Genomic DNA, 17,069 nt, shown 5'->3' with positions numbered 1-17,069 from the left:
TTGTTGCTGATTTTCAGACTAGTGTGTTTGTTCATTTAATAAATATAATTGAGAATGTGCTGGGATACATGCTTGCTGAAAATGTGACCCCTTTAATACCTGCTTCTGTTCTTTCTGTGAGGCATGGCTGGGAATGTACCACACCTTGTTTAGAATCATTAATCGACTCTTCACTCACTTCCTGCAGAATGAAGTCCAGCACATTTAGCTTTGCACTCAGGAGGTTCCATGCGTTGACCTCAACCTGACTATTTAGCTTTTATCTTTCCCATTCTTCGCAACCAACTCCACTGTTCACCTATCTCACAAGCATACCCTAGTATTTCTACTTCAGTTCCTTCATTTACAGCATTACTTCCATGCCCTGTTCTCATCTTTTCTTGTCCAACTCTTACCCATTTTTCAAGGCTTGGCTAAAGTATTACCAAATTCATGAATCCTTTGCTGGTGTGCCAAATATGAGCTCCTTTCTTCTAAACTTTCGTAACACTTACTGTTTTCTCTAATGTGTTTTATAGCAGCCTGTACACATGAGTTATCTCTTCTACCAAATTATTAATTCATATCTTCATTTTTTTAATTTAGTTAATTGATGAGCTTCTTTGCATAGTTTTCATAGCTCTCTCTTTTTTTCTCTCTCTATCACTGTTGTGCTAAATTTCTACTTAATAGAAATATTTATTGACCATTAGATTAATTGCACATTTTGCAGTTAGTTTTTGTACAAATCAAATAATGAATAAATAAAATGATATGTGTAATTTTTTAATGCCCCTTCCAGAACCAGATCAATATAATTTCACTTAGTTTCATACGTCTACCACATTTCCATATATAGCAGTGATATTATGGGATCCCCAAGCAACCCTGGGAAAATGCTGAAAAGTCTTTTATTCCAGTTCAATACATTCTCTAATAGATCAACAAGAAAACAAGCCGATTTCTTTTTCCGAATGAACTGAAACATCCCATCCATAGACCACTTACTGAAAATTAATAAAACTCTGAGGTTACAAAATCCTAAATAAAGAAAGTTTCATTTAGGTTTAGTATTTCCATTTAGATTATATGATTACCTGGGACCTCCCTTATCTTTGAGAGTTATTAGGGAGAAGGACTAGTTCACTGTTCTTTTATTCAAACCATTAACTATTAAGCCATTCCTAGCAATAACCTATGTATAGATTTAATTGAAATTGTTTGCAAATTAAAAGAATTAGTTTTAATATTAATTACTTAGTGTTAAATTAATTAATATTATAATACGGGTTATATTACAATACATGCACATTACAATCTTCATGTAATTACATTGTAGTAAACTCCCAGTATTTACAGGGAAGAGGAAGTTTTATAGACTTAATGTAAGAGTATTAATGATATACTCACACGTACTTGCGTAATTAATAATCACTTCAATGAATATTTTTTAGTAGAAATAAAGCCAATAAAAAGAAATTATAGCAGGTATTCTGTGGAAATAAAAAAGTTTTTGTTCACTTGTTCACTTGTTTGTTTCTCTAAAGCCTTTTAGATCCCAGAAAAATGCCTTAAAGCAATGGAACCTGACAAGTGCACTCCGTTGAAATTTAACATAGCATTTTAAGTCCCTGCCCTAAAGCAGGATGTTAATAACACTATATAGGTAGATGAAAAGTATTGCTTAGCACTGTTAAGGTCTGCAGAGTCATAATCAGTCTCCAAAATTTATTTCCAATAATAAAAAAAGATATTCATTTTTATGGGACTCTCTGAGGGGTGCAAATGATTAACATGCTCTGCTGTCAACCAAAAAGTTGGATATTTGAGTGTCTTGGAAGAAAGGCCTGGCAATCTACTTCCAAAAAATCATCTATTGAAAACCCTATGGAGCACAGTTCTACTCTGACACACATGTGGTCACCATGACTCAGAGTTGACTTGATGACAACTGATTTACTAGTAATTTTATATCAAGAGAAAATTGCAATCAAAACAGATATATTTCTGCATATCTTGTGAAATGTAATACCTTGTATCAAAAAATGTATATAAAGTAGACCTTCAAATATGCTTTATATTTTTAAATCAATGGATATAAAATTGAACAGATATCTTTATTTTTTTATAATGATGACGACTAGTATGCTTGAAAGACATGTCCTGCCCTAAGTAGTATTATTTTTAGTGCATTTATCCACCAAGTTCTGTTTTCATCTAGCTCAGGAAATCATGGACAGGCTTCAAGGGGTCCATTGGCCCCTGAAATTGTATATGCATATGTATGTGCGTTTTCCTGGGAAGAGGATTTATTATTTTCAACAGATTTCCTCTGCCAGAAGTGGCCCAAAAGGCATTAAAAACCTTAATCTATTCTGCTTTTTTTCCCCACCTAGATGAAGGCTCTCTAAAGAGAAAAACTAAGGAATGATTATTCACTTCATGCTACAGTATTAAAAAAAAAAAAAAATCATATGATGAGGTCTGATAGCACATTTAGAATGTAAATTGCTTTAGAAAAATTCAGTTTGCACTCAACACTTCAAAAATACATCTGTTTCTCAAAACATATTAAGCAGGATCTATATTAGATATTCTGTAAGAATTTCCAGATTTGAAACTTGACTAATCTATATTCAGATATCAGTGATCTGAACTACAGATGCTGAAATTTGTGCTATGAGAGGTACAGCGAATAGAGTAGAAGGAAAAGCAATTTCCTCTGAAGGATAACTAAGGAAATATTTTTATAATAAAAGTAGTGTAGTGCATAAACTATTATGCCCTATCAGGAAGCTGAAACAAAAGTAGAACTATCCAGGCATATTTAAGACAATGTATATTTATTTTAACTGTGCTACATTGAAGTAAATGAATACATAGTAAAAAACTATTGCTATTCTTATAGCCTGTGTGCATATGCATTTGTAATTGCTGGTGGGTGAGTATGAGTATATGAAGACCTGGTGGAGCAGTGGTTAAGAGCTTGGCTGCTAACCAAAAGGCTGGCAGTTTGAATCTACCAGCCCCTCCTCGGAAGCCCTATGGGGCAGTGTGTAAAGCTTGATGAAGGTAATTGGTATGAGAGAAACAAATGTATTTAGACCTATGCCTTCTGTCATGTTTTTAAAAATTGAGTTTAGAATGAAAGCAGTGGATTAGTTAAATCTGAGTGTTTCTAAATAAAAAAAGGAAATTAAATATAGTAAAACACAGCCAAAGTAAATATAAGATTGGACCTGATTTCATGGAAGCCCTTTACCCAGATAAAACTCACACCTTTTTTTTTTTTTTCTTTCCTATTTAAGGTGTGGTATGATTGGGAAATAAGAAAGACAATAGCAATTACCAGGAACAAAAAACAATCTACAGAAAATGGCCCTAATAATCACATGTGAGCCCCTGTCCTTTTGTAGCTATTATAAACCTTTACTTATCAGAATGCTACTGCACTTTAATTATCTTATCCACTAATTGGGTCCTCTGACGCTCAAGGAAAGGATACCAGAAAACTGGCATACATTGTCTTATCCCGTTGCAGGAGTAACTTTCAGCTTACATTGTCATTGAGCTCTACAACTAACTTCAAATTATGGGGCTATATTCTTCATTTAATTTTCACTTTTCAATTCCAAAGTGGCCCTTTAAATTAGTTCTATCATTCCACTTTATATTTATCTTTATTTCTATAGCGTAGAGATTATTTTTGCAAGAGTAATCTTTCTTCAAACAATGTTGTTCTGGAAGCCCAACATATAAAATTCAAGACACACTGATTGAAAAAAGGTCAAAATAATTTATATTTCTGCCAATATGTTTAATTCACTATTTTGCAAAACTCTCTCACTAAAAGCACCGAAAATTTTGGATTAACTCAGTAAACATTCCACCTCACAGCTCTGGCAAAAGCAAAAGCCCTGAAATAGGGTACTTTAACCCATCCCTCTTGGGATTCTAAAAAATTTAGATGACTCGAACATGAAATTGTACAAAAGATCACAAACCACAGAAGGAAATAAGTCCTGCTGAGACAGAAGAGGGGTGGGGGCAAAACAATAGAATTAGATGCCAAACTACTTCAGCTAGTGGAATCATCAAAATGAGAATTAAAATAACCATGCCCAAAATTATCAAAGAATTAAAAGAGGGTAAAAATGTGTTGGAAACAGGGACGGTAAAAAATGACAGCCGGTTTTTGAAAAGACAAAAAGACTGCTTATAAATGATAAATATAATCATTGAAATTAAAAACTCAGCAGGTGGGTTAAACAGAAGATTAGAGATAGATTGAGAAAGAAATGGAAAACTAAAAGATAGATATGAGAAAATTACCCATATTTCAGCATGGAGAAACAAAGAGAAAATGGGAAAAAGAAATTACAACATGGGGATACAATGAGAAAGTCTAATATTTGTCAAATTGGAGTACCATAAGAAACAGAAAAAGAAGGAGAAATGATTTTCAAAAAGATAAAAACTACACATCTTGGGGAGTTGATGATAAACATGAATCCTCATACTCAAGAATCACAATGAAACATAAGCAAAGTAGATTAAAAAAAAAAAAAACCTTCAGAATACTGACGATAAAGAAAACATCATGAGAGCAGTCAGAAGAAAAGAAACATTATTTGTAATGCATAGCAATACACTGATACAGACCACCCAGTAGCAACATTAAAAGTCAGAAGATAACTGGGGAAGCCAGTCTCCAAGATGGCTCCCAGTGATCCTGACCTCCTGTCATACCAATCCTGCTTCTTCCTTGACTTTTTGGATTTCTCAGTCTAGAGGAATTCATCTTCCATTTCTCGAGGACATTCAGGCAGTCTTATGGAGAGGAGAAAATGAGGCCTCCCACAAACAACCAGTGTTAATTTGCCAGTCATTTGAGTGACTCATCCTGGAACCAAGTCATTCAGGCTTTCAGGTGGAAGTAGCCCTGGCTAATATCTTGATTATAACTTCATGAGGGACCCTAATCCAAAACCATTGAGCTAAGCCACTCGAGAATTCTTGGCTCACAGAAACTGAGAAATAATAAATATTTATTGTTGTTTTAAACCACTAAGTGTTGGAGTAATTTATTACACACCAACATAAAACTCATACAACAGTTGAATAGTATCTTTGATGTGCTGAAAGAAAAATAACTGTCCTTCAAGAAGTGTATATCCAGACAAAATATCATTCAATAATGTGGAAAAAAATGAAGTTATTTTCAGTCAAACAATAACAGAGTTTATCCCTAAGAGATTCTTATTTCTAATGAAACATCTTAAATAATCAAGGTTAATTTCAGGAAAAAGGAAAATAATCCCAGAATAAAGTTCTGAGATGACCCAAAGCATGGTGAGCAAGGAAATCAGTAAACATGAGAATAAATCTAAGCAAATTGAGCTAAACCAGACTACAGGGTATCCTTTGGATAGGGTTCAAAGACTGGTGAGAATGATGAGTTTTCTTCTCATCAAGACGCTTTTACTTCAAGTTTCTATTAAAATAACAAATCAGTAATGCAAAAAATAGATGATATAGGGAAACTTATATAAACAGGTGCATCTGGATTTCCTCACGGAGGTATGCCCAAAGCATGTTAGTCAAGACAATTGAAAAGAAGTGACAAACTTATCAGGTTATATAATCTGATGAATTGCCACTTCCTTTTCAGTTGGCTGAAAAGTTCACTTCCTTTCTTATATATATGTGTGTGTGTGTGTGTGTGTGTGTGTGTGTGTGTGTGTGTGAGTTCCTGGGTAGTATAGAAAGAGCCCTGGTGGTGCAGTGGTTACGGCACTTTACTGCTAACTGAAAGGTTAGTGGTTGGAAACTACCAGTGGTGCCATGTGAGAAAGATGTAGAAACCCGCTTCCGTAGAGAGTTACAGCCTTGGGAACCCTATGGGTCACTATGAGTCAGAATCAACTAGAAAGCAATGCGTTTGGGATTTTGTGGGTAGTGTAAAAAGTTAAATGCTTGACTACAAACTGAAAGGTTGGTGGTTTAACCCCACCCAGAGGTGCCTTGGAAGAAAGGCCTTGCAGTCTGCTTTTGATGGGTCGCAGACTTGAAAACTCCATGGAGCACATTTCTACTCTGCACACTTGGGGTCGCCATGAATTGGAATCAACTCAGTGGCAACTGGTTTGGTTTTACACACACACATACACACCCCTTATGTGGTCAGATAGAGAGAATGCATGAAAATGAAATCAGCAGTTACAGGACAGTGGTTACTTCTGGAGTTGGGGGAAGGAGGGAAAGAGATCTGTATAAGTAATGGTTTATTTCTTAAACTGAGTGGTGGGTGCATGAGTGATCATTGTATTATTATTTATAGCTTTTCCTAAATGTTAAATATTTCTTAGTAAATTTAATTTAATAAAAGAGAGTCACAGAGCCACCTGCTATTCCCTATTTCTTAACTGCCAGCCTTCCCAGCAAAGATCTTTGAATAATCTTTTTATAACCTCCGGGCAGAGTTCTCAGACATGACTGTAAATCATATTTACCAATATTGTGAATTTAATACACATTCCTAGATCCGCTCTAGGACATTTTTGAATTCATAGATCTGAGATGGGTTTAGCAAAGCCAGATTAAAGATTAGCCTGGTGAACAGTATCAAAATGCCTCTGACAAGAAATAGACCCACACAAATTTGCCCAACTAATTTTTGACAAAGGTATAAAAGCAAGTTAATGGAGGAAAGACAACCTTTTCAGCAAATGGTGCTGCAGAAATTGAGCATCCACAGCAAAAAACCCAAAAAACAAAAAATAACCTTGACCTAAATCTCATACCTTATGCAAACATTACTTAAAATGGATCAGGGACTTAAATGTAAAATGTAAAACTATAAAGCTTGTAGACAGAAAACATAGGTGAAAAGCTTCAGGACCTAGAACTAAGCAAAGAGTCCTTAGACTTGACACCAAAATCACCATGTATAAAAAGAAAAAGTGATAAGCTGGACCTCACGGAAGTTAAAAACTTTTGCTTTGTGAAAAACCCTGTGAGAAGGATAAAAAGACAAGCTACAGAATGGGAGAAAATATTTGCAAATCATATACCCAACAAAAGATTTGTATCTAGAATATATAAAGAACTCTCAAAAATCAAAGATAAAAAAATAAATTATTAGAAAAAGGGCAAAAGACGTGAACAGACATTTCACCGAAGAGAATACATAAATAGCAAATAAGCAATAAAAAGATAGTCAACATCTTTAGTGCCCCAGTGATAGGGAAATAAAATTTAAAAACTCTGAGATATCAGTACACACCTATCAAAATGCCTAAAATAAAAAAATTAGCGATGCTGAGAATCCGAATCACTCATACATTATTAGTGAAAATGTAAAATGGCACAGCCACTGTGGAAAAAAAAAATTATGGCCCAGCAGTTGTATTCTTGGGCATTTATCCCAGAGAAATTAAAACTTATGTTCACACAAAAACTTGTACATGAATTTCATTCATAGCAATTTTATTAATAATAGCCAAAAGCTGGAAACAACCTAAATGCCTTTCAATAAACTAACTGTGGTAAATCTATACTATGTAATAAACCACCACACCAGTTGCCATTGAGTTGATTCTGACTCATGGTGACGCCATTTGTGTCAGAGCAGAACTATGATCCATAGAGCTTTCAATGGCTGATTTTTTTTGGAAGCATATCCTTAGGCCTTCCTTCCGAGGCACCTCTGGGTGGACTTAAACCTCCAACCTTTTTGTTAGCAGCCAATCATGTTAACCATTTGTACCATTCAAGGATACTCAGCAATAAAAAGAAACGAGCTATTGATACACACAACTTCGATGGATCTCAAGGGAATTATGCTAAGTGAAAAAGCCAGTCTCCAAAGGTTACATAGTGTATGATTCCATTTCTACAGTATTCTTGAAATGTCAAAATTATAGATGGAGAACTGATTAGTGGTTGCCATTGACTGGGGGTGGCAGGGGGAGTGGCTGTGGCTCTAAAAGGGTAGCATGGGAGATCCTGGTAATGAAACTGTTCTGTATTATGACTGTAGTGGTGGTCATACCATTCTACTCATGTAATAAAACTACGTGGAAATAAACGCACACACAAAAATGAGCGCATGCAAAACTGGTAAAATCTGAATAAGGTTGATGGATTGTATCAATGTCAGATTCCTGATTGTGATATTGTACTTTAGTTAAACAAGATGTTACCACTGGGGAAAACTAGGTGAAGAGCATACAGCATCTCCCTGTAGTGTTTCTTACAACTACAAGTGAATCTACAATTATCTCAAAATAAAAAGTTAAAACTCTGAAAATATAAAGAAAATATGTATTTATGGGAACTTACTTCGAGGATAGTATAATATGACTAAAGGCGTAAAGTGTGAGATACATAGGGGGGATGTTTGAACAAGTGATTGAAACTAGCCTGCTTTCTATAGAGGTGGATCCACTTAACCTCTGGGTTTGGAAATGACTGAGTGAAGCTTGCAACTTTGGAGCCAGAGTTGAATTACTGAAAACAGTAGAGGAAACACTGCACCCAGCCCCTGCCTAGGAGTCTCCTTTCTCTTTTTTCCCCCATGCATCTCTTAGTCTCTCCTCTAAATAAATATGAATACATCTTTAAAGTACATTATTAAGGAGAGCATCAAATTAATAGCATTGCAGGTGACTGAATGTTTAAACCTGACCTGGATTTGCAAATCTCCATTTTTAACAAACCCCCAAGGTGAATGTGATGAAGCAGTCTCTAACTGGTATTTGAAATTATTGTTCTAGAGAACACATGGAAAACAGTTTGCAATTCATCTTTTGTCCATAAAATGTATTTTTGACATATATTAATTTAGAAATGTGTTTCTAAAAGATAGTAATGCCCTTCTTTACTTCAGTTTGTCCCTTACAAGTCAAATAGAAGTCAATCAGCAGACAATTGAAAAACTAATGTTAATGTTTTGCCAGAGGCCACATAAAGGAAGTCTGACTTCAAGGCCAATAGTGGCATAGGAATGGAGGAAGGCAACCCTGCTCGAGAGAAAAGGTTTAATCTATGGTTTTTCCTCACCATCTCATTATTTTGAAACAATTAAAGTTGTGCACTAATCCACACTAAGTAAGGCAACATTAGCTTCAAAAAATCCATAGTTAATAACAAGACCACACAACCAGACTATGTATCAAAAGTAAGTTAAAAAACAACCCTGAAAAACAAATCTGGGTAGAACACTGAAACAGTAATGTGAACATGCAGATAACTTTACATGAATTGTAATACCGTCCTAGGTATAATGACTTTTAAAGTTCTTTTAAGATTTTAGTAACATAGTTTTTTTTTCTATCAAGACAGTATGTATTAACATCAATTAAAAATATTATTATATTAGTCAAAGAGGTGATTCAAAATGAATCTTTTGAAACAGAAGGGTATATAATATACCCACAGAGATTTAGAATGTTAATAACTAAAGAAGTATATCGTATTTAAAGACTCTATGGTTTAAGCATGTTCTTAGTTTAAAAAAAAGTTATATTTCAAATATTTTAGTCTTATTTAAAAATCCACATTAAGAAGATTAATACAAATTTCATTAAAAAAATACTTTTTGTTGTAATAAAATCTTTATAGTTCCCATAAAAGTATACTCCAAGTTTCTTCAAGTGGTTGTTTGATGCTGGTAAACAATCATCTATGAATATTCTTTAGCAAAAGACATTTCTGAAGGTCTTAAAGCTCTTCATCTAAAAGGGTTTCATTTAGAGAGAAAGATTTTACAGAATTTGTTTGACAGAACTTGTGGGAACACATATGTAGCTTGCCAAATCTAAATTCTCTTTCATGAGTGCACTTTTGGACAACATTCAAAAATGGACCATAAAATTAGACCACAAAAGCAAGAAATTAGGCTTTGACTTGGATGTATTTTACCACTTTCCCTAGTATTTATGCAGTATTATAAATATCCTTGGCAAGGCTCCTGGCTGTTAGGAAGACTTCTTGACACCTAGCTAAGCAAAATCGTTGCCATTAAAATTGCTACGATAGAAAATGCAGTCGTGATTGTATTGTTCAGGTCTTGTTTTTTTACATCTTAGATACAGGTATTAAACAATATTTCTTAACTCAAGGATAAGCTTTAAAAATAGAAAAACAGATTTTCCCTATCTGAAACTTTTTCTTGGGTCTGATTCTCAACCCTAACAATATGCTGCATGACATTTAAAAATTTTTTGGAAGAAGAGTAGCTGAAGTTAAAGCAGATAATAAAAAACCTGTGTAAATCATCTTCTCTCTCAGAACAAGTCTATATTCTTTTTACCTTTGACAAGTAGCTTATATGCATGAATGCAGATTTCCACTTTATTTCTATGGCCAAAATACATAGTTGCAGAATGGAGATAGATATATGTTAACTGTCATCTTTATTTGATGTTATCCATTGAAGTTTTTATTACTTGACCTAATGACACGGTTGCCAGATGCTTAAGGAAGTCATTTTGGTTGATGACTAAACCACTTTTAAACCCTTTGCTGGATAAGTTATCATAGCCAAATTAATAATCTGATGGAAGCTGTCAATATATCTTTTCATCTGAATAATATTTCTGTTTTGTTTAACTATCATAAATGGTTGGCTAGTAGTCTTTTCTACAGAAAATGTTCCTAGTATTTATCACTCCCAGCCCTTCTACATTAGCAGAGTCATATTCAGCACATACCTCTTTTCCCCACTCAGGAAAAAATTTTAATACAGTTACTTAGAGATGTTGTTCCAGATAAATTAAGACTCTTAAAAATATGGAATAGGCAAACAGGTTCTTTGTCTAAGAGAAAAGTGTTGTAATGGTCCTATTATTGGCAAATGGTGTCAATGACATCTTTTTCCCTTTCTCCTTCTTCACATGTGAAATCACAACTATATGTGCTTTATAACTATGTGAAATCTAGACATTTACATTGAAATTCAAATATGCAATTTTAGACCTAGAGTCAATCTTAGAGGTTTTTTAAACTATCCCCACCCCCTTATCTTACAAAGCTGGACTCCGAAAGTAAGTGACTTACCCAGTATTACTTAGCTATCTGGTGGCAAATAATCATCTTGGGTCACCAGTCTAATTTTGATAAAATCTATAGCTAATTTCTAAAACTCACTATACTACAAAGATTACCAGATCTTGTCTAGAATTTCTGCTGTCATGTAACAAAAGTTATTGATTTCAGTTTCTGTTCTTTTCTCCTTCTCTTCCCTTTGTCGGACATGTGCTTATAAACATCATATAATTTAAAAACATTGTGGGAAAAGTGAAAGCCAGTGACATTCATTAGAAAAATGTTAAATTACTAATTCTTGGATTATTTAGGATTTTATTTGTATGGCTAATTCAGGGATTGTGGATGATTCTGAAGGCAAAAGACAGTCTGCAGTCGTAATAAAAGTTTGTGAACCTCTCAGTGCTAAATCAGAATTTAGATTTATATAGTATCTGGGATAATTTTTCACATATGTTTAAGAATGCTTATATTCAAAATATTAAATAAATAAATGTAGATTTATATTCAAAATTATTATTAAGGCATAACATGCCTAAATTAATTTGACAGGACTTTTAAATTCATCAGTTTAATTACCATGAAATTAGGATGAACAGCCAAAAAGGTTTCACATAAAAATATATTACCAAGTCAAGAAAACAGGTACACACCACACACTACACACACACACACACATACACACATACACACAGTATATGTACACATGCATGTGAAGAGATCCAGAAAAGAGAGAGACTTATATAGACAGAAAGATGTGTTCAAATCATCGTAGTCACATCAAACTGCATAGTTGAGGTAGCTTTTCAAGTATTTGGGTCAGAAAAACACACATTTACCTCAGATATTTGGATAATTGCCTCTCCTTTCCATTTGCTTTGGCCAAGGAAGTCTTGCCACAGAGACAGAGCTAAAGATTCCATCTCATCAGCCTTTGCAGGATGGAGACAGGAAAATGGCCCTTGCTGCCCACACTGGCTGGAACAATGACTAACTGGGCGCCATCTGATGTGTCCTGACCCTACTCTGCACTAAACCACAGCAATACATCTATTAATAGCAAAGTCAGCCCAGAAATTAAGTATTCCCCTTTCCACTGAGAATGAACAAACTCACATTAAATGAAAGCTAGTAGGGTATGGTTCTCCATAACTGTTACATGCTAAAGCTGAAATATTGAGTTGAAATGCATATCTGATTATAATAAATACAGAATTTAGAAAATAGTTTGATTGTTTCGACTTTAGAACTAATTAGTAGTACATTTTTTTAAAAAACCTAATCATAAAAATAATAGTCTTCCCAACTACAGCTGGAATATTTAAAGTATATCAATGATTTGAAATTGTATGTTTCTATATATGGAAAAATTCAAGAAAATGTTTAAATATATCAACAACATTCAAAATAAGTCATAATTTTTTTATCTAGTTTAACACATTATTTTACAGATTGAAAAATTTAAAGCTTAAGACACCAGGAACTATGCAACAAACTAGGAGACAGAACAGAAGCATTAAACATGTTAGTAGGCCAGTTAACTGGGATGTCCCATGAAACCGTGACCCTAAACCTCCAAACCATTGAAACAAATCCCCTGAGGTGTTTGGTTGTATATAAACAGCCTCAACAGCTACTCTTTTTTTTTTTTGTCATTGTTGTAAATATAGCACACAACTTTTGCCAATTCACCTTTTAACAGGTGTACAAATTATTGACAGCAATCACAATAATCAGCTGTGCAACCATACCCTTAATCAATGTGATTTTTCCATCACCGTTAACACCCCTTTTCCCCTTCCTTCCCTCCACTGGTAACCATTAATAAAGTTTGGTCTCTATACATTTGCTTTCTTTCCCTTTTTATATAAGTGAGGTCACACAATATTTGTCCTTTTATGATTGAGGTCTTAAAAGCTTGCAGGCGGCCATCCAAGGCACAACAATTGGCCTGTATTCACCTGGAGCAAGAGAGGAAGAAGGAGAGTCAGGAATGGAAAGAGGATATGGAATGTGTGGCTAATCGCCTCCATGAACAACTGCCTCTTTTGCCATGAGACCAGAAGAAATGGATGATGTCTGGCTACCATTACTGAACATTTGATCAAAAATTTCATAGAAGGGAGAAAATGCAGAAGAGAATTTCAAATTCTTATGAACTCCTGACTTTCTGGAGCCATGAAGTGTAGACGAACCCCTGAAACTATTGCCCTGAGATTATCTTTAAATATTAAACCGAAAATATCCCCTGAAGTCTTCTTAAAACCAAATTAATAGTTTAGCTTAACTAGTAAAAAGTGTCTGCCTTGAGCGTTATGCTCTTTTAAGAACTAACTGTATGAAATCAAACTGACAACAGCAACTCATGAGATTAGGGGGCAGAGAGTTTATATTCATGAGGGAAGAACAACTCAGAAAAGGAGGGTGAGAATGGTTGCACAACTCAAAGAATGTGATCAGTTTCACAAATTGTACACGTAGAAACTGTTGAATTGGTCTATGTTTAGCTGTGTGTATTCTCAACAACAAAATAAATAATTAAAATTTAGAAAAAAAAGAAATAAAAAATTAAAGCTTATAAAGGTGCAATGGTTAGAAGACACTGTAAGGCATGTACTGATGTAAATACAAATGGATTTGTTTTTTTCACTAGAGTGCAGTGAGAGAAGCGCCTTGAAGGATTTCTTCTCCTTTTCTACAGTTAATTGCTCCTGGCTCTCTTTGGCTTATAAACAAATTGGCTATTGTTTGGAAAATTGTGGGATTTCATCTTTGCATATAGAGTTGGTCTTGTTTATGACTACCTTAAAAAGAAAAAAAAAACTCAGTTAACTTGCTGCTTCTCTTTGATTCCTGGAGAGAAAGCAGGAAAATATTGCAGAATTGAACAGGTATACCATGCTTTTAGATTGTCCATTCAGTGTTCCATGTAGGTTTTATACATCAGTGTATATTTACCAGACAATTGTACCAAATTAGATTTACGATTATGCCAATTATGTCAAATTAAGAGCAATAGCAGAGCAATGCGGATAATCAGTGATATCTAGATCTTTATGAGTATGAATAAAAGACAGTTACTCAACATTTTAATAATAATTTTAATTTATGTTGGCAAAATATTATATTTTGAACTCCAGTCTTTATGCTGTAAATATATGTATATGTATGGAGCCCTGGTGGTACAGTGGTTAAGAGCTTGGCTGCTATCCAAAAAGGTCAACAGTTCAAATCTACCAGCTGCTCCTTGGAAACCCTATGGGGCAGTTCTACTCTAGCCTATAGGGCCACTGTGAGTCAGAATTGACTCGACAACAGTGGGTTTGGTTTTGGTGTATATATGTGTATATATATATATAAATACATAAATACTCTGAATATAAAAGAAAACATAAAGATATGTAATTATGTAATTTAATGTAAAATATAAGGAGCCCTGGTGGCACAATGGTTCAGTGCTGGGCTGCTAACTGAAAGGTTGGCAGTTCAAACCCACCCAGTGACTCTGCAGGCGAAAGACCCGACTATCTGCTCCCATAAAGACTACAGCCAAGAAAACCCTGTGGGGCAGTTCTGTTCTACCACATCAGGTCACTATGCATGGCAATTGAGTCAGATGGCACCCAACAACAACAGCAGCAACAACAATATTAAATACATCACACATTAAGAAGTACATAATCATGTAGTATATATTATTATCAAATAAATATTATATATTATGTTATATATTCTAGTACATAAGGACATATAACATTTATTAATAGCTTATTATTTCACAGTCACTATTTTAAGAGGTAGGTACTATTATATCCCCATTTTACACATGAAGAAATTGGCTTCCACAGAGGTCACACGATATAACAAAACACTAATGCATATATATTCATGGAGATAAAATGATCAATATGGAGAAATTAAAATGCAAGCCTTTTTTCTTTTTGGTAAGAAAAGTTTATTCTACAGAAAGTCACTGATAGAGATACTGCAATTTTACTTTTGCTTATGATGTAGTTATGATTGGCCTAATAACAAGGTGAAACTATAGTAATTTAAAATATTTTTTTCAGACTTCATATAATTATAATTACAATATCAAAAAAAATGATAAATAAATTATTGTAGATAATTTCCAGGCTTGATGTTTTAATGTAATCTTTGGCCTAAAATTAGTTCATTTAAATATTAATTTGTGTTTTCTTGATTTTTTTAAAAGTTTGTAAGTCATATAGTTACAAATAATTCCTTCATTCTTCGATTCTAACGTACAGGTCTTTCACATACATTTTACCATGACATCCTAACAAAAACTCTGAGGTGGTAGGGCAAAAACTATTAATCTTATTTCATAGAAAAAGGAAGTTTAAAAAAGAAAAAAAAAGATTCTGACTTGCTAAATATTCCTCAGCTATCCCATTATAAAGCTTTTATCCTCTAAACCTGGGACCAGTTTAGGAAGTTACAGGGAAGAGGTTTTAGCCCCTCTGAATTACTAGCATATAACTCCCAACATCATTACTGGGATTAAATAAGACATACTCTTAGGGAAGCAGACTGCCACACATCTTTCTCCTGCAGAGCAGCTGGTGGGTTTGAACTGCTGACCTTTCAGTTAATATCCAAAAGTTTTAACAACTGTGCCACCCGGGCTCCTTACTCAAAGAAAAAGGAACAAATGCTAGAAGGGCTCTCACCACTGACTCTGTAGACTCTCTTAATATCTTACAAATCCAACTCTTTCATAGTTTATACCCCTCATTCCTCCTTGAAGGTGACTGTAAGATTCAGTGTTTGTGAGACAAGACTTCCCATGTATCACCTAAATTTGGCTTGAGACAGTAAGTTAGAACAGGAGGAAGTAGTTCTCAATCTCTATTCTGCTATAGCACTTTTCCTTAACAGTGTTTAATTACACAATATACTCTTATAAGTGAGTGTAGATTTTGACATAAATCCCAAACTCTTAAAAGAACAAACCGTGATTATAGTTTCTTATTGCCAAATGCTAGCTGTCAGTAATGGTGACTCTATGGGGGTTGGAAGAGATGAGCAAGGAGATTGCAGTTCATGTGCATTTCCCAGGGTGCATGTCCTGGAGCACCAGCCTCTTTCTTTGAAAGTACATTGAGATGCAAGTGAGTGAGAGTGAGCATATCACAGGGATAGCCTTGAATCTACTCTGTTTTTAGAAAAAAAATGCACAAAATTCCAAATTCTCAGTATTATTAGTAGCAGATTACTTGTGACACATCAGAGTGCAGTGACCCCTCCTGTGAGTGCTGGTCAGTCTAGGGTCTGTCACACTAAAGAACACAATTTTGAGCCTCAACTTCCTGTAGTCTTAGTGGCTCTCAACAACCAGAGCTTGACTTCTTCCACACATTACTGAGAATTTCTCTAGGAGCAAGGGACTGTTATTGGTAGGAATATGTCAGAGGACTCTGATGTCCAGGGTTTGAACAATTTGGAGAAACAATATTCGATATCACCCTACATAGGCTGATAACTACTGTGACTAATTCATTGTGCAAGGAGCTTAGGAAGTCTCCCTGTATGACCATTGACAGCCTCCCCCCACCCCCGCCACCTCCAGACTTAAAGCCTTAGATTTTAGATAAGCAAACTCTGGTAATATAGCAAAAAGTACCTCTTGCCCCTACCCATAGCTAAGGTGAGTTTGATTATTCCACTTATGACACTTTATAGCCACTATTATCTCTCTGGTGATAGTTATTTAAATAGGAAAAATAGTTTCTAAGAAAACTTGTTTCTCCTTACAGCTGATGGTGTATTCAGTCTTTATGGTAATGATAACAAAATTCACAAAACTCATTTCTCACTTTAAGCATATGGGATTTCTAAGTCATTTTGATGAGAGCTAATATTGTTAATTTTAGATATATTCCTTTTTCCCTATTAGTTACATGGTTTTCTATAATAATGCAGTTATTATACTGATATATGCATACAACTGTTAAACTATCTGCATACAACTGTTAAACTATCTGCATGAAATGTTGGGAAGGGTATAGATTTGGCAT

The 17,069-nt window shown here is 34.5% G+C and overlaps 1 protein-coding gene across 3 annotated transcripts in view; it reads left to right on the top strand.

The window, feature by feature from the left end:
- The window catches only part of CNTN1 (contactin 1), a 262,164-nt gene that overhangs the window by 144,831 nt on the left and 100,264 nt on the right, over window positions 1-17,069 (top strand). The gene's annotated exons all lie outside the window — the stretch shown is intronic.

This window comes from Trichechus manatus, unplaced genomic scaffold (assembly GCF_000243295.1).
Source record: "Trichechus manatus latirostris isolate Lorelei unplaced genomic scaffold, TriManLat1.0 scaffold00123, whole genome shotgun sequence".
NCBI classification, from domain to species: Eukaryota; Metazoa; Chordata; class Mammalia; order Sirenia; family Trichechidae; genus Trichechus; species Trichechus manatus.
The sequence above is the reverse complement of the archived record's forward strand: the minus strand, read 5'-3'. Positions and strand labels throughout refer to the sequence as shown.